This window comes from Coffea arabica, chromosome 2e (genome assembly GCF_036785885.1).
Source record: "Coffea arabica cultivar ET-39 chromosome 2e, Coffea Arabica ET-39 HiFi, whole genome shotgun sequence".
In the NCBI taxonomy this organism is placed as follows: domain Eukaryota; kingdom Viridiplantae; phylum Streptophyta; class Magnoliopsida; order Gentianales; family Rubiaceae; genus Coffea; species Coffea arabica.
The window spans coordinates 24457866-24482071 of record NC_092313.1 but is presented as its reverse complement, the minus strand read 5'-3'; the positions used below and the strand labels follow the sequence as shown (position 1 = coordinate 24482071).

Below are 24206 nucleotides of genomic sequence, written 5' to 3'. Positions count from 1 at the left end.
TGGTTCCAAATCCAAAGAAGCAATTAGAAAATACTATCTACAGAATCTTCGGTTGATGGATTCATCTTGAAATGGAAGTCTTCCCTGGCAATCACTCTTATATAATGCAGTATCAATCTCAATCATGTCCATTACAAACAAAATTCCTCATTCAGTACGATAATGGGCGTGGTCATAATTATGATCGGATTTTTTTTGGAAATTTCTATGTTAGTTGTCCTGGTCGAACCACTTTAGACTGATTGGAGTAATGTGAGCGGAAGCAAGAATAAATCATTGAATGGTATCAACTACTATTTTTTTTTTCCTGGTAAAATGCTCTATAAATGAGTCCTTAAACTTCCTTTTTTATTGCGCTGGAAGGACAACTCAATAAACCTAAACTTTATATTAAAATATCAGAAAATGCGGCAGTTTCTTTTGAATACAGTACCCAAAAAAATAAGCAACCAAAAGTATACAGGGCGAGAATCTAAAAGATAAGGCATAGTGCCCAACTCAAGACAAAATCTATCAGGAATAAATAATACAAGAAAAAACTAAGTTAGGATAAAGATCCTCTGATCAAGATCCCAGGCCAATCTTCGCTGCCAATTGGTCTTGGATCTATCTACTCTCTCTAGGCTGCAGAAATGTCTTGCATATCGGCAATGACTTCCTTCATGACCACTGCAGAAGGTCTGCTTCTTTGTTCATTAATAATGTTATCATTATTCCTTTTTTTTTGGTCTCCCTCGAAAAATGTGATATATGGATGCTGCCAATGGCCAAGGATTACCTGCAATAAAGAAACTTGCCTTAGTATTTTTTTTTTTTTTTTGGGTTATCTAGCTCTGAGCGCTAGCTAATTAAAGAGGTTTAAGATGCTACATTAATAACTCATAGGTGAACGATATTAACACTCTAAAAAAAGACATCCAACACACCGACCCTTTTTTGTTTTTTTTTTAAAGGAAGGATGGAGTGTCAGAAACTTTTTTGACACGTACAAGTTTTATATATGTGATGCAAACATTTATATATATCTCGATGGACAGGATCCACATCAACTTTTTTCAAAATTTATTGAAACTCTACGTTTATTGTACAAAATTCATCCTTCTATGAAAATTATTTACTATGAATCTAGCTTATTTGTTGTACCAATACGAAATTTGCAGTCTCATCGCGCAGAAATTAACTAACATTTAATTAACTTTCAAAGGTAGAGGATGTAGCCTATATATAGCTGGTAAGGAGTAGTTAATGAAGCCCTATAACTTAAAGTTTTTTTTTCCTTTTTGGCACTAACAAATTCAGATCCATGCCCTAATGCAATAGGTCAAATGGGAATAATTCTACTCGATATACATACAAAATGAAATAAAATCATTTTGGTGAGGACTTTGGCCGCACAAAACTACTACTTGCATCTATTACAACGGCTGAAAAAAAAAAAAGAATTCTCTAATACAAATCTTCCTGCCCGACTGCACGCGGTCACGGTATTTAGAATTTAGAACAAATTTACCCCATGGTTTTTTTTTTTTCAAGACAAGAAATAGAGAATATTCCTAGAGGTCAACCCTTTCTAGTATTTGGCTTTATGACAAATCCTCTTTCACTACAATGAGAAAAAATTCAAAAGACAAGACAAAGTTACAAAAATGAACTTCATTTTCTTTCATTTTCCTTGAATCTGACATGAAAGATAGCAAATTACTTTAAGAATTATGATTATTTGTTGGTTAAAGCAGATTAATGGTGGTTCTCTATGATGATGACGAAAAACTTTTATGAGGACTATTTAAGTAGCACATCTGTTGCCTATGGAGAAGGTTAACATTTTTTTTTCTAAACAATTATTGCATTTATGTTAGTGTATCCTTATACTATATAAGAATGAGTCTTGGTCAAAGGGGGTTTTGTATTTCAACCGCATAGTAAGTGTATTTTGGAAATGTGAAATAATGTGTTGCATTTTTAAAACTTTTGGTACAACTCATGTCAGCATGTGTATGGGTATTTTTACAGAGATACCCTCATGTTTGTACATTTAAAGTTTGTATTGTAGGTACAGCACAGAGTACAATTTATGGTGAATTCCTTTGTCATACATTTCCAGAAATGGGGTTGTGTCTTTTTATGGGTATTTTGGGAATGTATGATTATTTTGATTGTCTTTTTAGCTATGGATATAAGTGATAACAGCCTTTGTCTGGCTGTAATTACCTAAACATCCTTAGTCTCTAATTAAATTGGGGAGAATGCAGTTTAGTAGGTAATTAGAGAAAGGAATTAATGAGGGAGGGGTATTTTGAAAATGTGAGTTTGTTGTACTGGTCTTTTTAGCAGTTGGTACAACTTTTAATAGCTTTTGTCTTAGTGTAATTACATAAAGATGGTGAGTTGCAAATTAAAGGTTGGAGAACATGGTTTGATGTAACTGATTAGACTTCTTGGCTGGCTAAATTCCATTCACTGTAAAGGTTTACTGCAAATGATTTATTAGACACAATCATTAGGGATAATTGGACGAAGTTGGCTAAATAGGTGTTACTATTCAAATTCTGCTGCTTCAACTTCATGTATTTTGGCTTAAGGTCTAAGTTAAAAGATTGTATTTGTAGCTATCTTTACCGTTTCCAACCATTCTAGAACCAGGATGGTTAAGACAAAATTAATGCTAATTATTGGAAAATTTAAAGTGTCAAGTGTTGGCCATCAATTCATCCCCTTTTCTCAGTTTTTGGGTTTGCTCAACAAATGTATTGTTGTCTAGAACCATCTTTCGTCCATTTGAAGACAAATCATAACAATCAATTGACTTAGCTTTGTGAATTGTATTTTTTTTCTTTGCTTGTATTTGTGGTAGGAATAGGAATCATAGGAAGAGTGTTACATCTCCTAATCAGAATCTCCAAGCCAAGGTATGTTGAAGCTGTAATTTTTTTCCATTGAAATTTGTCATAATTTGCAAATTACTTGTGATATATGTATAACTGCTTTTTATGCACATGTTAATATATTTAATTAGGTCATACTAATGCATTAATAATGTCAGCCTCATGTGTGTGTGGAAAAGTTTTGCAGGGAATATTTGGAATAAGGTAAACAAAATTTTATCCTTTTTGCTGAATCTTTTAAATTCTTTTGATATATATGTAGTTAGTTCTGGAATTGATTTTGGTGTTAGTGTATACTTAGTGACACTGAATTGGTTTGGTGATAGAGCTCGTTCACTTATGTATTTGGTTATATATATGATTGTCTGATTTCTGGGAATACTTGATTCATTTAGTGGTAGTTTGACCTTTGTACTGCTAATTTGCTATGGTGATAAAGTTGATTCATTTATGTGATCATGTGATAATTGATTTTGGTAGTTTGATCTTCTGCTGTGAAACTTATGGCTTGTCTTAAACTTATGTTTAATAATATGTTTATTTTCTCTTATATTTTGCTAAACGTATGGTAATTGAGTAGTCCATAGTGGTTGAATGGAATTCGTTAAAACTTTCATTCTTGACTTCCTTCACAAAGCATTAGAATTCAACCTAAATTTAGATACATACTTTATCAATATTGCACCACAAATTATGCCAGATAAATAGTTCCAAAATTCGATTGAAGTTGGAGTTGTTTTATCACCAATTGACTGAAACTATAGCAAATTTAGTACTACCAAAAAATTATACGAACAAACATATTCTTATCTTTTGAAGATCCTTGTAAATACTTTATTACAATTTTAACAAAAACAAAGCTCCCAAAGTAGTTTAAAAAGGATCTTAATTTATACAAGTTAATAACTTCAATTTCTAATAATTTGTAAAATCTTTACCTACTTAATTTATTAGCTATCGCACCAAATGAAATGATTGTTAGATGATATCATACAATAGCATTTGACAAAATTGGCCAAAACTCATTCTTATATAGTATAAGCACATCTGGGTATTTTTGGAATGAGGCATTATTTTGCAATCGTTAGTGCATTGGGTACAACTTATATAAGCATATGTGTTGGTGTAATTACTGAAATGGTGTCATAATACAATTAAAATAATGAGACGTCGCAGCTATTCATTCAATTGTCTGAAACAACTCATAATAATACCAACGCATGAGTTCCCATGTCTGAAGCCCCTGTCTTTGAAATAGCTTCCACACCAGCAATATACCACTATTTACATCTCAATTAAACAGCCAAAAACATAGGTATGTTGATGATTTAATGTCTAAGTATCAGTTATGGTTGTTCTGATGCCTCCTCTTTCACATTCTTCCATTTTCCCTTTTTTGGCGCCCTCTAAACTACTCCATTATCCATGCATTTCCTTCTACTCATATTAAGTAGGATTCGGTGAATATGCATTATTATCTGCAACAATTTTATTAATATTAATTAATATGCGTTGTTATCCTACTCTTATCTTCATTCACTTGCTCACCTTGCAAAATATTGATGATATATACCGATAGGTTCTTGATCAAAAATAACTTCTTGGTCAATATGGAAATAATATTCACTTCAACCACTGAAAAATTCTCTTTAGTCACAGGCACCAAACACCTACGTGATGCACGGGCACTTGTCCCCTAGTATATATATATATATATATATGACCAAGTAAAATAGAGCTTTTTACTGATGTTTTTTATTTTTGTACAAAATTATTCATGAGATTCTCAAACTCTCTCTGTACTTTAACGCAATAGATAAAGCACTAAATTGTATCTAATTTTTTCACTTAAAAATTATATTTGTACTTTCTACCAACAATACAGTTAAGATAAATGCTTTAGCGCTTCACTACAAAGAACTATCTTAAAGTCTTATTTTTTTTAAAGGGGATAAAAATTTAAATCATTATCTAGCCATGCTTTTCTATGTAATGTGCTTGTAACTAATGATTTTATATCGTAATAGCGATGCACACAAAATAAATCCTTTACTGTATTACAAAGAATTTTGTCAAAGTTTATTTTTCCTTCTTTAAAAAAAAAAGGGGAAATAAGCATTTAGTGTCTAGCTCTTGAGTAAATTACAAATGTAGTGAAACCAAAAACAAGCTATAAGTTACTAGATTAAAAAGAATGCTCATAAGAAGGAATGATCATCATGACTTGAATCTGGGCTTAAGTCCGATGTGTAGTCTGCGTTTTCTTTAAAATCTAAAGAACGAATGAAGATTGGATTTTTTTTTTCTCTCCTTTTTTTTTTGTTTCTTTTTGGGTGGCTGAAGCAAAAGAGGAAACATGGATATGAGAGGAATAAAACTGTGCATGTCGCTCTTCACGTTAAATAAGTAAAATAAAATAAAGGTTTAATGACAATTTATCCTCTTAAAGTATATCCTAATTTTCGCTTTACACCCTAACCTTTATTTTTTGCCACTTAACATCCTAAGAGACAAAATACCCTTCTATTATGCCAGGTTTTTATTTTCAAATTTACTTCCTTTAATTATTGAACTTTAACTTGCAATTTGATTTTGACCACTCTAATTGATGGTGGTAAAGTTTTGCATAAGATGAGTATATGTATTAGGGAATACACTAACAATTGATTAATTTTAAAAAATGGTTAAAAAAAGATCCTATGTAGCAAAAACTCATTATTCGAAAAACAACAAATAAAATGTCCAGTATTGACATGTGAATGTGCGATTGTAAAAATGAGTAGTTGACTGTAAATAGTATAATTTTAAGGAAATTGAATAAAAAAATTTTCTTAATTTCTTAAATTGGAAAATAGATGAATTTGATTTGTAAGAAATATATACACAGTTTTATCAATTTTGTAAATTAGAGAATGGACATCCTAATTTTTTGTTATATAAATTTATTACTTTCTTGGAAATAAAAATTTGATAAAGAAAACTAATTTGGAATAAAAAAAAAGAGAAAAGAGACAAAAAAAAGGAGAAAAATTACATAGTAAAGGGGTATTTTTGTCTCTCAAACGGTTAAGTGATACAAGGTTAGAGAATAAAGTGAAAATCAGGGTATATCTTACCGGGATACATTAAGATTAACCCTAAAATAAAATAAAATAAAATAAGAAACTGTGCTTCTGGCCATTGATGTCAGCCCATAGGGAATACACAATTGAAGCTGTAAAATTCTCCTTTCCAAATCAAACTTGTACATGTCATCGCTTACACGATCTAGAATTGTGACCGCTTCTACCGATTAATACCAAACAAAAGCAAAGAAACACAAGAACTGTTATACAAATTGCTGTCTGAAATAGGGATGCAAACAATGTGAATCAAGTCGAACTTTGACCTAATCGAATTGAATTTTGATTTAATTTTACCAATCTCAAAATCAAGATCGAGTTCGACGAACTCTCAATATAAAACTCAAATCTGAACTCGACCTTAAATTTGAGCCGAATCGAGCTCACTTGAGCTTAAAAAATTAATTATTATTATTTTATTTTTAAAAAAATATATATAATAATAATTTTTCTTAACAAATAATAAAATATTAGAGATATATATGTTATTTAACTATTAATATTTATATATATAATCGACTCTTGAGCTATATATATATATATATATAAATCGAGCCGACTCTTGAGTTAAAGAGATGGGTATCTTTGAACTCGATTTCAAACTCGAACTCGACTTGGTCAACTCAAACTTGACTCGAATTCGGTGTTAATCGAATTCGAGTTGAATTTTGACTCGAGTTACTCAACTCGTATACAGCCTTAGTCTGAAATGCCTTAATTAAACATGAGGCGGAAAAAAGACTAATTAAAGTGCGCTTGATTTGCAATTTGTCAAATGTAACTAGCGGAAAATAATGAAAACTAATCAGATCTCACCAATTTTCAAGCCAATAATTTTGACATTTACCATAATCAGATTTCAATGGTGTTAATAATTCGGAAATGATGAAAACTGATCACATTTCACCAATTTTCAAGCCAATAATTTTGACATTTACCATGATCAGATTTCACTAGTGTTAATAATGCTATTCAAAAACCTAAACAGTTAATCAGATAAGTATATATAATCTGCATAGCTGGCCTCGTTAGCAAAATACCATTAAGAGTTTGACTCGTGGGATTATTTATTTGTAGTTGTCTTGATGTTTGAGTTGCGGGGGAGGGATAGGTTCTGGACGAACCTCCCACTTACACTTGAAGTGAAAAACAAAGGTTTGACTTCATGACTTGCCATTTTTGGTACTAAAAATTATGCACGTGAATACATATTTTAATTCACCTTGTTAGCACTAAAAATTAGTCAAGTGTATTTTAAGTTCACTTTTTGGCTGAATGGACTAGGTGTTATCCTGTTATCCTCTAATAATGATGCCAACTATTTGACTTTGCAGACTTTACTCAACTAGATATTTGTTGTTTATGATAGAACAGAAAATGAAGCAACTCGTTGTTTAACTTAGATAAATGAGTGGGGGTTTCCATGAATTGATGTAACTTAACGTTGACTTAGGTCATGTTTGATAATCCAATTCAGCACTTAAATTTAATGGATTTAAATATTAACATGTTCGGACCCGTTTGATAACCAAAAATGAAACATCTGAATTAATTAAATGGTACTGAATTTTCTAGGTAAAATTTACTTCCAAAATTAAGCAATAAACTATTCACTTATCAATGAATGTGATATATTTATCACTGAATGTGATATACACTCAAATATATTAAATTTAATAATTAACAATTCAATAACTTAATGGATTGAAAGTTTAAATTTCATATTTCAGTTTTTAATTTTTAAATTTCAATTTTATCAAATGCATTCTTAGTAAACATTTCCTATTCATGAAAAAGACAAAAGAAAGGTCAGATATTTAAAACATACTAAACAAGACTATATATTTCTTTTCTCATATGATTTTTTCTCATATGTGGAGAGCGAGAGCCCTGTAATAATCCCTCCTTTCGTAACACCCAACCCCGTCCCTCTCTGAGGCCTGCAAGTGCCTCGGAATAATCTTTTAACAGTAATTCAAAAAGTTGCTGAGGGCAAGAATCTCCGCATTTCGGGTCAGAGGAGATCCAGTTAAACTAAGGGCCAATGGCCTGTCAAGTGTCAAGGAGAACCGGAGAGGAATGTTGAACACTTAAACTATAAAGAGAAGTTTCCAACTCATGAAAGCCAGACAAAAGAAGAAGAGCCGGCTTCAATATCACATATCAACCTTGACCTTCGCTCAATTATTGAAACCCACTCGTACTCGTGAGATCTGTTTATTTTTTTATTTTATTTTTTAAAAGAAAAAATCATCTCTGGTAAATATTAGCTCAAGTCAAAATATATCATATCCTCGTATCTTTTCGCTTATATCATAAATACATATTCTAACATATTTTTTATATTTTCAATTATATATTTATCTCATATACATCACATTATAAAAAGTGCTATAGTAATTATTTCAAATGATACTTTATCAAAACACAGATATTTCCTGTCCATGGCATTTTGAAAATTTCACACGATTTAACAGAACTAATGATTATGGTCAGTTATTATCCATTCATAAGAAAGAAGGGGCTAAAATAAGGGAGGGGGGGGGGGATGACCATCCCATCTAAGCAATCACAATTATGTTTTTTAATCACTATTTTATCTTCCTAATTATTTTTTTAATCTCACGCACAAAAAGTATTACAATAAATATTTCAAATAATCTCCTATCGAAACACGCTCAGTGTTTTCTGCAGTATGACCTTTCACTTGACTTTCAATTACTACAAATTGGTTCCCAGCTATATCGTTTATACTAACAAATTATTCATGCAAGATCTTTCAACTGAATAACTCCTTGCCCTTCATCCACTTTTAGTGCCAGATCACCTGATGGAGCTTAGTACATCTTTGCCTTATAGTTTCGCTCTTCCAGGTACTCAAAGGTCAATTTCAGCAGAAAGTTGTGGCGAACCGAAAACCTTTATTCAAGGGGCAATGACATTAATTTGTCACCGAGAATAGTGTAATACTATAGGATTAATGCAATTGATGCATTTTGGGCATCTATTAATCATAATTTTATGTGTAGACAATTGAAAAAGTTTTGAAAGAAGCAAGTAGATAAATACAGCAAAAACCGACAAGGACATTAAATTTGTCGAAGCCAAAAAATGTCTGATTTTGTATGGAATCAGAAAACCAACGGCTGACCACCGCCACGTACATGAAATACATCAAAAAAAAAAACAAAGAGTGAGGATTGACATGATAGCTCGTGGGTACCATGTAAACAAAGATAACCCGTATGTCTTCTTCTTCATGATGAAGAAGTTGATAAAGCGATAGTTCGACTTTCACCGTCCCACAGATTATCTGCAATAGCACCAAAACTAAAGCCCCAGTCTCTGCACATGGATGCAGCAAAACTGTTACTGATTGATTGCAGTTTTCTTTCGTTCTTATCACTTTACGTGTTAGAAAATAGAGTAAATAACAAAACTAAACTAGACAAATGCTGAGACTTTGAGGCGTGAAAGCACTTTCTTTAAGGTGTTATTTACCTCTATTAGACAAATTACCTCTAAGATACAACAAAGTTTAAGAACTATCAATGAAAAGTAAAAAAGTAATTTAATTCTGTCGAAATCCTTCTATTTAAAAGAATTGAAGCACCTATCAAAGGATGCAATTCTTATTGAATAGGTGTATAGGTAGTTAACCAATTAACAGACATGTCTGCTAAATGTAACCGTCATTAACTACCTCTAATTGATTAACACCCTATCATAATCAGGAAGCCCTAAGTGCCCAGGTGCTCTTGTCAAGATTTTATATATCTTTCAATTCATATTCAAGTGTATGAGATATAAACTGAAATAACTTTCCCACCAAACTTTCCCTCCAAACTAATAATATTTTGGAACAAGTTTTAAAGGAAACAAGACAATGATTCATATATAGACAACGAGCACTCTATCTTCTTTCAATGTGGGATAATAAACTTCAACATTCTCGTTACAAACTATTACCAACATTACGATCAGTGGGCGGTAGGCACGTGATTGTACAACCTTGGTACCGTCGTTGTCTGCAAATCAGGCCCTCCTTAAAGCTTGCCCCGATTTTTCTCCAAAGGAGGCTTCTATAAAAGAAGATGTTATACACTAGGGAAAATCACGAAATGTCCTCCTAAGGTTTGTGGTAAAATGGCACCTTTAAGAGAATCATGAACACCGAAAAATTCCAAAAGGAGATTTAGTGGATTTTCAAATTATAAATAAATTAATATTTTTTTAACTTTTAGACAAACTAATTTGAAAAACAAAAAAAAAATTCTAGAATTGTCAAAATAAATTATGATTTTCTCGTTTTTCTTTGCAAAATATATTAGCAATAGCAGATTTTTCCCTTCAAGAAGGATATTTTTGAAGAAAAAAATACTGCCCCGTCCGAACCCATTCGCAATTTTGTCTATCTATTATTTTACCAGGGATACCATTGTCCTTCACCTGTTAATCGTCACCATAGTTACTACTTAAATACCTTGATTACCAGTCGAAGAAATAAATTGTCAAAAAGATAACATTAGGGGTTAAAGTGCAAAACACCACAAACTTTAAGGGAACATTTTCGCTTTCGGATACACTACTATGTTCTATGGACCAAGCAAAATAATATTCACAGTTAACTCACACAAATTTTGTACCTGATAGATCAATATGCATAATAAATAGAAATTCTACACTGGCATTGGGGTCAAGTGCCGAACAAGCATTTGCGATATTACGGTCGAATTGCCGAACTTTAAATGTTTGTGATATATATATATATAGATGAGATATAAATGAACACCATCGATTTTAAAGGCGATTTGCCAAATTTTAAGCGTTTGTGTTATAAATTAACATGATTGATCATAGTTGAATTAAAGGCCAATTTTATGAATGATTGAAATTTGGAAAAAATTTCTCGAATGGCCATTCAATTTCAAACGATGTCAGTTTCAGAAATCAACAAATTCTTGAAGTAGCTTCCCAGAAGATATTTTTTTCCTCAAATCAATGCGCGCCTGTCGCATCAACGAATTTAGGGAGACATTAGTGGAAGGCTTTCCAATTATTTGTTGATTCTTTACCTGTCAATCTGTTGAACTATTTGGCCCATTTAGAGCCCGGGAGGTGGGCCATGTTCTGCTGGATTCAGGTGGAGAAAGTACAAAAGGAAGGGTCCCGAATCCAGTGGAGTGACTCATCTGCAATAACTTTCTATATGTCCAAAATCCCAATTAGCATTCCTTTCGTGAGCACATTATCTGGATCATCTGAATCGCCACCAAACTTTTGAAATCATCGAATTTTGATCATTGAATTATTAAAAGATTGGTTTTGAGCACTAAATTATTTAAAATTTAGATTTCAAATCATTCTGTTAAATTTAATCATTAAACATGACAGAAATGAGTGCTCACACGATTCACGCACAAAAGAAAAGGGCATAGTTAATAACTAAATTTAACCGAATTGTTTGAAATCTAAACTTATAGATAGTTTATTAGCCAAAACCAGACTTTTAATAGTTTAGTGGTCAAAACTCAACGATTCCAAAAGTTCAGTATCCATCCTGAGAATTTGCTCTTCTTTCATTACTAGGTTAGAGTAGTTGGCCACCGGGAACTTGACTTGCATTTTTCTCCAAAATTTCCTGAAAGTTTTACCTCTCCACCGTTCGGTTCTCTAATGATTTATTCTCCACCGAGTTCTCCATTGGTCCATTTGGATTCACCTCCCCCTAGTATAGAGTAGGAGTAGGTATAGTATAGAATCTATCGTATCGATAAAAAAAAATATAAAATTTGCTAATTTTTAGTAGTTATGTACAGTTTTTATCCAATACAAAACTGTGACTTTTTAAAAAAAAAAATTTCAAACATAGGAGGGGTGAGATTTAAAAAGTGAAAAAAGGATAAGAAAATTTGAACCCAAGACTTCGAATCTTTAGGACTTTATAGTTTAAGCTTTGACTTGCATAGTTGTATCATGTGAAAAATGATCTAACTTTTTTACCCCCCCCCCCCTCTCCTCCTTCCCTCAACAAAAAAAAAAAAAAAAAAAACTGACTCATGATGCAAAATGGTGGCAATTAAGCAACATTAAAGTCCTTATATTGCAATAGTACTTGTCAAAGTTGTCCAATCATTACAAGGGTTAAAATGAGTAATTTGAGTGGGTTTGGACATATCTTTTTTTAATGTGACTAGGAGGTCTCAAATCAGATACCACTCCCTTGTACTCTCTTCAGTACCATCCAACTCATCCCTCTTTCAAGTTTGGACGAGTTACAATTAGATAATGGATATAATTTGATCAACTCATTTATTCTCATTTTATAAATATATCAAAATAGACGAGCCATATATGGGTAAAAATCTTAAATGAGCATGGACATACCCAATTATCCAATTACGACTCAATTAAAATTCTTCTTCTTTTTTTGTGTTATTTGACAAAAAAATGACATTTTATTACTCTTACACTAATAAGATATTTAAATTTATCCGCTTAACACCTTTTAAAAATTGAGTTTGAACGTTCAATTTTAAATAGGTATAAATGAATAATGCGAGTCCAGCTACTACCCACTAATTAAATGGTCTAATGGAATCACCCATTTAAACCCATTGAAAGTCCTTTATACATCTAAATCCACTAATTACTAAGTGGGTCAACTTAATTGGGTTATCCTCGACACCTATAATGACGAGGTAACTACTTAAATTCCAGCATCCCAGCAATTAAACTATTTCCAGCAACCCAGGAGAATCACTCGAAAATAGAGAAACCCCCCACGTTTACTCGTAAACGTCCCAAGACGAAGGCAGGAGAGACTAAGACAGATATGAGGAAATGAGCAATTGCTTTTGCACTAATTTCGTCCACGTCCAGTAGGAAACTGGAGCATGTTTTAAGCATATGATCATTTCTGTATTCTCCCTATGATCCAAAATATCTCAGATAATTAATAGAAGAAATAAGAGAATAACCTACTTGAAGAAATTAATACAAGCTCTATCATATTTGAGTAGTACTTTTTTTTTTCGAGTAGTTCTCTTTGTTGATCATACAAATCTGTTCCAATTTCTGTTCTTTCCGTGCAAGCCCAAAAAATATTCCTAGTACTTCCCTAACCGCAACTGGATCCTGATATTCTTGCTTCCCTGCTCCTTAAAGTCCCTGTAATCTCAAGATTACGTTCATATCTATTCATGAGTTTTCGATTCCTAAATCTACTAGAACCCGAAGAAAGCTACAGAAAGGCCCGGCAGAAGGATCAAAATGTTACTTCAGGCGAATTGAACACAAAGGCCTAGCTGCTAGAGTCAACTTGGAACCAATTTAAATTCCTAATGAATTGCCTAACTAAGGTCGCTGCTTCTTTGAAGCCAAAAGACACAATGATACATGATTACAGGGTACTGCTTAAAAGGAAAACCATGGCAGGAAACAAAGCAAGTAAAATCTACCAGTAGTATAAAACATTCCACAAATCAAGGACAAACTCGTCATGCATATCATTGAAATGTCTATACACAGGATCGCAATTATCGGAATGCAGGTTAATGAAAAGTGATAAACATTTAGCTTACAAGTACACAGAACTTGCATCCACAGTCCAGTATTGTATCTTAACTGTAACACCACATTAAAAGTGTTGCAAAGTAGCTGTCTTATGAAACCTGTAGTCCAACCGAACCTCAATTTTCACCAGGAAGAACTGGTAGGGTTTTAGCGTCTGGTGACTCTGTATAAGATATTGAGATCAGTTTAGACCTATATGTATCATTTCCATCAACTTTTGTAGCAGCAACCAGATTCTCTCCTGTTAGGTTTTCATTTGAGTTTCTAGCAGCAGCTTCCTTCTCTGGTGCTGTGTAAGAGATGGCAATTAGTGATTCCCGAGTCAACTCCTCAGAAACCTCCTTTCCAGATTCAATTTTATCCATAAATTAGAATTGTCTCCTGAAATATATCAAAAGAACCTGGTCAAGCAGAAAGTATAACTTTCAACAAGTAATTTTTACACGTCTGACCATCATATGACCTTTGCTATCAATGTTTAGACCAATAGAAACAATCTGGCAATAAACAGCAAGCTAAATGCCACTAGTCCAGAAAATGCATGTAATTTAACCACACATCATTGACATGATATTCACTCGGTCTCCAAAAAAGATGAATTTCATTTTCACGACAAAGATGTAAGGGATGTCAAGAATGGATGGAGGAGAAGTAGAGAACATAAACCCACAGGAGCAAAGATATAGCTGACATGTTTCATATTCAAAGATTGATCCTGTAATGTCACTTATGTCTAATCTTGTAACGTTGAATCCCTCTCAAGACACAACTCCTAGGCCCCAGTATCCCAATCCCAGAAACTTCACTTTCCAACAATTCTATTCTTTTTTATGGTCCAATCAGATAATGTAAAATTGGAGGGTTGCACTTTGTAACTTCTTTGCGTCCTTTACATATGAAACATATTCTTCCTATACAGCGGGAACCCAGCCAAATGGCATCCTCTAAATAGTAACATCAGGCACTGACCAAGGAAATCTATTTTTAAGCTCCGACAACTCCCCACTAATAGAATTGTTTGGAACACAAAAAAAGTAAAAATAAAGTGACATTGTTTCTGAGTTGGGTAGACATGTGGTGGAAGCAAAAGGGTCATATCACTAAAAGTCAAGATTGACTGAGAAAGATCATATGACATAGTGCTCTACATTCACCAAAAGGAGATGAAGCTGTCCACCAGATTGACTCACAAACGCTCAAAATAACAAGAAGTCCAAAATCACATAGAAGTTCAGCAAGTATGATGGCTTCACTCAGCAAAGCGTGAAGAGCAGTATCATTCATCTGACACCAACTAAAATGCGGAACTACTTCTCTAGTTCCATGACACTGTCAACCTTAAAGGCCAGTCCTTTCTCAGTTTTTCACCACTAACTAGTCATAAAGCCTCATCCATCATCAAAAGAAACCATTTCAAAAATGCTCTTAGCATTACCCTCTGTTATCTAAGTTATGTGTATTTTTTCACTACAGTCCTGCCCTAAGCCAAGGTCCATTAAATGAATAGATTGGCAGGAAATATGTGGAACGAGATTATACAGGGAACAATAAGAACATAGCTCACTATGAAATATCAAAAGACTGCCCAGTAAATGACCAGCCTGGTTTCCTGCCACTTCTCATGTCAACTACATAACTAATTTTCATGGTTGAAGCAAATGACAGGAGGTAGACAGCAACAGACATCATACAAGCAGATCAGCAACAGACATCATACAAGCAGATCATGCAAGTTCTTTTCATTCATAAAAACTCCGTCCAGGTAAAAAGATTATGCTGACCAGAAAATTTATTAGCAGCATAAAGAGTTTTCTGAAATCTCTCCCTTCACATGTAAAATGTGTTTATTAAGTACAGAAAAGAGAACTGGTTACGTAAAATAAATAAAGATAAAAGCACTTTATAATGCAAGACAATATAGGATAGATAAATTTTGCTCTTGCAACTGTGGTAAGCCAAATCAGACATCAAACTTGGTCATCAAAGACTGAGGAGCAAAAACAATGATCCTTAAGATAAATCCAAGCGGACATACTAGACATGCTAGCCAGAACAACTAAATATGTGAAAGATTTTTTCTATCCATTCCAGTTTTATTTTTCATTTTATATTGGATTAGTAGGTAAACCTCATGAAGACGCCAACAGTTATGGTCCAAGTCACAAAAAACACAGCAAAATCCATCAAGTGCCAATAGCAACTGAAGTACTTGGAGTACTCTGCAGCCAATGGCATATTAGTATTAGAACCAATCTCAAAATTTTTTCATTTATTTTAGGCATCCACGTAACTAGCTTGGATTGGAAAACTCAAACAAGAAATAACGTGGAAAACATTTTCACAATCAAAATGCTTTCACAAAAATTTATCCATGATGTTTGCACATGTTTCAAAACATTCCTATATGCCCAGCTAATTTATGTCCTATATTAAGCTGTCAACTATTTGGCTACTCCTCATAATGACAAATTCCAGTGGTAGATATAAATCCCAATGAAACTGAAGTTGCTTCAGCAGAGAACCATACTTAATTTAACAGCTCTAAACAAGAGTTGCACCCAAACCATTGGTGCACTGACATCAGTATAGACATCATAAAGTCTGTAACAGCTCCCAACCTACTATGAATATTCTAACTCCAATATGACATATTCAGTAAGTAACATTTCCAATCCAAAATCCTCATAGCTTGACCAAGTGATAAGTTCACACTGACATACCAAGAAAATCTTTAAAAATTTAGGAAATTCACAAATAAAATGAAAAAAAAGAAAAAAGAAATAAAAGGGAGAAGAAGCATGCTCTTGTCTCAGTGTAAGAATATCGTTGAGGTTCCAGAAACTAGGACTCCTACATAAATATGCTCAAATGAATCAGCTTAAAAATGGGAACTATCGGCTAGGATGAAAATCACAGTGTAAGCCTCTCAAGATTCCTACTCAACAACATAGAACCCCCACCATAGACACAGCATTTGCTCCTTCAGATACTACTAAAACTTAGTCTCCTCCTACTGCATTTACAGCCGCAATCGATCTAAGGCATAGAGTTAGAAAGCAAGATATGTTTGTTATCAAACAACGAAGCAATTAAGTGAGTCATCAAATAAAATCTCCTGGGTATTATCAACCAGATAAACGAAATCCAGTTGATCAAAGAGGATTACGGAACAAAAGATCTTTGACTCGGGTCACCAATTGTCTGATCTGAGCTCACACCATAACATAAAGGGAAAGTTTAAATAATTGCCTTCCAAAGGAAATCAAGTGCAATTTAGCATCCAAAGAACGTTTTACAAGCAGATTAATTCATCAAGATTGGAATAGGAATCAAATAACAGGTAACCCTTCCTAGCAACAATATCAATATCCTGTTTAGTCCAACATTCCTTTTTTTAATGAAGAACTTACTTATTCTCCCCTTTTACGCATTGGTTCAATCTCAAATCAAATAAAAAAATGTCAAAATCATTATGCAATGACTAATTAGTCATTTCAATGACCATGAAACAAATAAACATCAAATACTGTCCGAATGCATATTATATGGCTGAAGATAACATAAAAAAAACCATATTAAAAACTAAATCCAAAAAAAAATTGAAACTTAAAACACAAAATTCAATAAACTAAGGATATGGATCTTCAAGGAATTCCTATCTTAAAAACTAACATAAAAAGAAAGAACGTAAAGCCCGAAAAGTTAGCTCAAACACAAGCAAAAATCATAAACTTTGAGCTAAAAGCTTCTGTAAAGAATCCCACCAGAATAATTATGAAAAGGACGTAAATTTATTATTCAAAACCGAAAAACTTACACAATAAAGGCTTCGTCTTTATCCCAGTAATCCAATTCAATAAATTTCAAGCCAATCAAACAGAGAACAACCAAAATCGGAAGTATATTAATTAACCCAAGAACCAAAATTTGCATCAATATATAAGGAAATTAGCAGAATAAGCCAAAAATTACGAAAAGAATACAGATATTAATTGGAAAATGAGAGGTGAAGAAGCTTATACCTAAAAGGGGAAAGCTTGGAATTGTCAGCGCAGCGGAATACGGTCGGTGTGTTCCGTTACGTTAGAAAATCATATTTAAATAGGATGTATGAATGGCGGTTGTCACGTGAGGTGCACGTGCTTTTCGAGGGGATAACGCGCCACTGTCCGTATTATCCAATTCAGAATTGTAAAAATATTTTTTGCTCAAATGATAAAGACACAAAAAAAATTTTTTTTTTTATTTTCCCACCCCTTCCCCCACCTTTTCTACTCCAATTATTAAGCACATGATGGATTTCATTTCTAAATCTAACAGTAGGAAAAATTCTGAGCCATCCCCCCATCCGCTAGACCGATTCAATGGTACGTATTATCTAATTTAGAATTGTGAAAATTATAATTTTTAACTCAAATGGTAAAGAGACAATATGTATGCAAGTGTGTGTGTGAAACTATTTTTTTTTTTTTCACCCCTTTCCACATCCTTTCCACTCTAAATTCGAATTCTGAACTTAACAGTAGAAAAATTCTAAAAGTTCTCTCTTGACTAGTGAGCGCCTCAATAGTTATATATGCAATTATTTAAAGATACTTCATCAAAAACAAATCAAAGCAATAATTAATCAAGATTTTCAAGTTTATTCCTGAAATATGCACTTTCCTAATTTTCTTTAGCTCAAAATAGATTGAAAATATCGTCCCTTGAATAAAATAAACTCATGCTACATTCAAGTTAACAATCCTATTACTATTATCTTTAGTCCTCTAGATAGAAAGATCTACTCATATTAGCTTAACTAGCATCTTGACAAAACCTATAACTATTCATAGATTATGTTTACTTTTTGGAGAGAAGTTCAGCGGTCGAATTAACCCTTTCGTCTTATAATCTTATTCCATGTCATTGTTAATTGGAATGACAACAACTAAGGACATTTCTTGAAGTGCAAAAGTGAAGACTTGTGTGAGATTTTTTTCCCACATTCTTGCAAAAATAAAAAATTCAAGACTTGACCTAGTTGAGTTCTCAAGGATATTTTCTTTTTGGGTTATTATCACTTTATCCCCTTAAACTATATCACTACTATTAGTTTACCCCCTAACGTTATCTTTTAGTCACTTTACCCCCATAAGTAATTTAACTCAACATATTAAAAAATTTTGGACAAAAATACCTTTTTAGTTTATAGCATTACTACATTGTTATTATCACTTTATTCGTTTAGATTATAGTGATACAATCACTTTAATTCCTAATATTATTTTCTAGGCATTTTACCTCAGCATTAATCTAACTAGTATGGTCAAAAGATTTTAAATATATTTACCCTTCTTTATATATAATTAAAAATTAAAAAATTGGAATGGTTATTCTTCCTTTTTTTCACTTTAAGAAATCCAAAAACATAAAAATAAAAGGATTTTCTCAAATTTCTTTTTTTCACATTTATTAATACTAGGAAAAGAAAAAGAGATAGGAAAGAAGGAGACAAAAAAATTAGATTTTGCAAAAAAAGAAAGTAAAGAAAAGTCTAACATTATGGTATTACTTTAAAGTTATCGAGATTAGGATTGGAATTTGGTGGTAAACAAAAAAATGAAATAATTTTAAAATAATAAAAGTATTTAATTCTTTTTTATTTGTAATTTTTTTTAAAAAGAATTTAGCTCTCTCTCTCTCTCTCTCTCCCCCTCCCCCTCTCCATCTTTCTATTTTTTTTTAATATTAATAAGATTGCCAAGAAAAAAGAAATTAATATTTTGACTTTTTTTCTTAATATTTAAAAGGAGAAGAGTCACTCTAAATTTTTTTATTATTTTTATTATGCAAAGAGGAGGGTATTTTCTTCTAAAATTTGTTAACTTGCTAAGTTGGTTTAATGGTAGGATAAATTGCCTAAAAAAAACTCTAGGGGGCAAATTGATAATGAGACTATATTTTATGGGGGTAAAGTGATAATAATTTTAAGGGTTAAACATGTCTTTTCACTTTAATTAACAAACTCCGTTAAATTTTACGTTAGTTTTGGGGGTAAAGTGACTAAAAGATAACGTTAAGGGGGAAATTGATAGTAGCACCAAATGTTAAGGGGATAAAGTGATAATAACCCTTTTTTTTTTGTTTATTTTGCGCAATGGATGGTGTAAGTATAACTTGAGTAAATGGAGATTAAGAATAAGGGGCTAAGTCAATCAAGCAACCGAAACATCATTAAAAACAAAAAAGAAAAGTTAAATTGATGAAAAAGTAAAATCATAAACATCAAATTATCTTGTATTTGTTTTTTTTTTCCTTTTGAAGCTGAATTGAATTAGTATAGTCATTAAAAATGTGATGTCCTACTGCAAGAGTACTTCAATGGTTCCCAATTAAAGATAAACCCCATAGACTAATCCATGATTGACTTGTTAAGTCTTAAAACAAACCCCACAGACTAATCCATGATTGACTTGTAGCATCTTAAGGACAAACCCATAGACTAATCCATGATTGACTTGTTACATCTTAAAGGCAAACCCCATAGACTAATCCATGATTTACCTGTTACATCTTGACATCTTCAATTTAAACTCTAAAGATTGATAGTCATATGTTGATTACTTTTTTGATAGAGAGATGAAATAGCATAAAGATAAATCAAACTTTTGAAAAAAAAAAAAGGAAAGAAAAACTCAAAGTGCATGAACAAGCCAATTGCTTTGAGATTAGGTTTATTTCATTCGACAAAAGTCAATTGCTTTGAGTCGGAAAAAGACAAACTGCTCGTTAGGATTAGCATGCTTAGTTCATGTGTCGGGGTTCTTAGCTTAGGTTGGGAACACCTAGAGTAGTTTATCCCACATCGGGTCGGGGGGTTGGGTTAGTTGGGTAGATAAGTCCCTGGGGCTGTACCAAGAGTTGCCGGCTTTTGGTATTAGTTCTGGGATTAGATTTATTTCATTCGACAAAAGTCAGTTGCTTTGAGTCGGAAAAAAATGAACAAGCCAATTGGCTTGGATTCCAAATAAGCAAAACAAAACTTCTACTTACCAAATATTGCATACCTAAATATGCAGATAAACCTATCTACTTCAGATCAAAGGAGGGATTACTTTATGCCCAGTGTGGACTTGATTACTTTATGAGTATACCGTACCGTTGGATTAATTTAGGCCGATTAAATGTCATGGCTACCAAATTCGGTGTTAATTAGATCATTTTTCATGCGTAATCATGAAAGTACCATAATTCATACGTAAATATTACTCTAAGTTCCATTTTTAATTTAACCGTCCAAAATTGGATCTCTTTCTAGTATACATAAATTCTCCGGACCAAACAATTAAAACAAGTGCAATAGCGCACTGTCTGGTTTTTTTTTTTTTTTTTGGAACAATTTGTGCACTAGACGTAGTGTTGTTAAACGAAATGAGTAGCTGGAAAGCTCGAATGGGTTCGGCTCGATAATGCTTGAACTCGACTCGTTAATTTCAGTAAATGAGTTTGAAATTAACAAGTCGAGTTCGAGTCAGAAATATACTCAATTAATTAACGAGCCGTGTCAGTTTAGGCCTTGTTTGTACAGCAATTTTCTAAAAAAAAATTGCTATGTTTTCCATGAACACGTTTCTCAATCACCTTTTTACCTCACATATATCAAATCGCTACAGCATTTTTTCTACAAAAAATCTAGAAAAATGCAATCCAAACAATCGTTTATTATTTGAACAGCTTGTTTGGGCTTGATAAGAAAGGCCATTTATATCATTTTATAAATAAAATTTGTGTAATTGAATTATGGCATTTATATGAATATCATCAAAATTGACAATAAAAACAGTTTGAGATTTCGAACTCGAGCTTGTGTGAGCTCAACTCATATGTGATAAATGAGTTGAGTTCGAATTCGAACTCGAGTCACAAGTCCTATTCATTGAACTAATTTCGAGCACATTTCAAGGCTCGTTCACTTAGTCGAGCGAGTTCGAGCCTGGTTTGATAGAGGCGTGAATCGAGTTTGAGAATCAAATATTCAACTCAACTCGGCTTGATTAACAGCACTAACTAGATGGAACTCTTGATCTACTGTGCGAAAGAACTCTAAAAGACTCTCCCTGATTATTGGATAAAAACCCAATGGTTATATACATTAATTCTTATCAATCATGGATTTAATTACCATATAATCAATCTTGACCATCAATTCCTTGATCTAATGCTTGATCTTGCCTCAATCTTTAGTGGCTTGGTACACACCATTTTTATTCTTTTTTTATTCTCTTTTTTCCTTCAAAAGGATGGCGCAAGTTCTAACACTGGACTTGGGCCCTAAATCTAAGGATCATGATTGGCGATCATTGGAGACAATTCATGGATTGGGCTAAACCATTAATACTTTCCTTCTAATTTAACTGCTCTATTAATTTATTTTTTCTCCAAGTTAATTGCTTTTCAACAGGTTATGCGAAATAAAAAAAGTAGTACTAATAATTAATCAAATCTCAACCATGAATTTGTCAAGGTCAAATATGGCAAATCCCTCATCCTCATTTTCTCAATTTTCTGGTACGGTAGTTTGAAGTTGCTGGTGTTTCAATTTTTCCAATGACCATTTTCTGGTATATTTTCTGGGCATTTTAAGGATGATTGTCCGTCTTTATTATCGTGAAATTAAGTCAAGGGTCTTCTGTTAAGTAAAAGTCAAAAAGGCCCACGAATAACTTGGTCTTTTTCTTTTGTCGGATGGAGTTTATTTTGAGCCTCAAATTTAGCCAAAAAATTCTACAAAAGTTGTCAAACAGGTTATTATCTGTAGCTGCAGACAATCTCCTCCGCTAATGGCATTCAATAATTTCACCAAATTACTCCTCCAAATGTATTGGACTTCTTATATGGGTTGTTGGCCACAAACTTAAGAACAACTTAAAAAACTTTTCTATCAAAAAGAAAAACTTAAAAATTCCAATTCAAGGCTGATTTAGAAGAACCTTTGCTTTTGAAAAGCAAAACCTCGGTCAAATTTATTTATTTATTTTACATCTTCTTACTCCATTACCAAATATTAGACAATGAAAACATAATAAAAGTAGAACATGAATGCTTGAGTTCATGTAATTTGATTTTTTTTTTATAAACTGATACTTATACTGCTAATTTAATAAAAAAAATCAAAATATAGATTCATATTTCGGATTAATAAATTGTTACACTTAATTATTTCAATAAGTGTTTAAATTATTTTTAAAATAAAACATGTCAAAGCACCTTGGATAAGGTAAATATATAGCATAGCACAAATAAATAATACAAGATTAAAAACATGTAATGTCTTGTAGCGGAGTAATTAAATCAAATCTGCATAGAATTTATTCCATTCAAAAATCTAAATATTTTGTTTGAATAGTGCTTTTATCCCAAATAATATTTCGCTTGCATCATAAACACATTTCCCAACCCACCTTTTTATATTCTCAATCATCTTTTTATCTCACATATATCACATCACAAAAAGTGCTACAGTAATTATTCCAGATAATATTTCAAATAATACACTTTCCATTCTGAATTACGTACCAGACACTAGAATGATAAATTTTTTTCATATCACTTCAAGTAAAAAAAAAAGTATTTTGGGTGGAAAGGTGCTTTTATTATGGGCATTTTGGCATACCAAAAGTGGGGTTACTTTATTAATAGATCATCACCCAAGTTCCAAAGAATATTACCAATTGATCCTAGGCATTAGGTTAGACAAACAAATCCAATAATCCATGAAATCATAGGTAAAATTACTGAAAAACCAAAGAAATAGCACAAAGTAAAAAAAAAAAATAGAGCCATTGTTTGATTTTCCCAAAATAACCCTCAAACAATAGTGGGCATAAGTAGCCTTAATTAATTAATCTATGTAATATACTCGACCATCATTGTGAATCTCATAATTACCCCAAAAAGATAATTGAAATGTACTCTGTTTCATCACTTGGAAATTGGAAGACAGATAATGAAACAATGAATGATGAAGAGGAATATTTTTGCATCAGTGAGTTGTTACGTTTTAATTAGTTGAATTGAGTGTCTTTTCCCCTTTTTCGTCCAAAAGCATCAAAGAGGGGAATGTGATTCATCCACAAACAAATTACCAATACTTTATAGGTTAAAGTTTTCGTACGCTTAGATCTATTACTACAATTTACAAATCATTACGTGTTTCCCCAACAATCAAACGATACATTTTTTTGCTTAATATGCCATTTATCAAATTGACACCCTTGAAATTGATTGTCATTCTTGATCCTTAGTTCCTAACTCTCTAGTCATAAATTTGAGATTTCTCTTGTCTTAAAGAATGAGAAGGATCATATGAGAAATAAAAAAGTTAGACGTACGAAAATTACTTAGACAAGGAACAAATACCCCCCCCCCCCTAGACACTAAACTACAAGTTCTATTATGGTGCCGAACTCAATAATGCAGAATATCCATCATTATTGACACTTTAAGAATTTGGATTAAGTTTTTATTTACGGTCAATGTAGTAGATTTTGTCATTGTAATAGATTTTTTACATTAATAGATATAAATGTATGTCATTTATGTAAAAAGTGAATTTAAAATTAGATTACGTAATATGCATCTA

At 32.4% G+C, this 24206-nt stretch overlaps 1 long non-coding RNA gene across 1 annotated transcript; it reads right to left on the bottom strand.

The window, feature by feature from the left end:
- Positions 1 to 13491: 13491 nt before the first annotated feature.
- Positions 13492 to 17598, bottom strand: LOC113732090 (uncharacterized). The gene is made up of 2 exons (XR_011840530.1): positions 17400 to 17598; positions 13492 to 13963 (listed from the first exon to the last, which is right to left on the bottom strand). It is a non-coding gene; the product is annotated as an uncharacterized lncRNA (long non-coding RNA).
- Positions 17599 to 24206: the final 6608 nt, after the last annotated feature.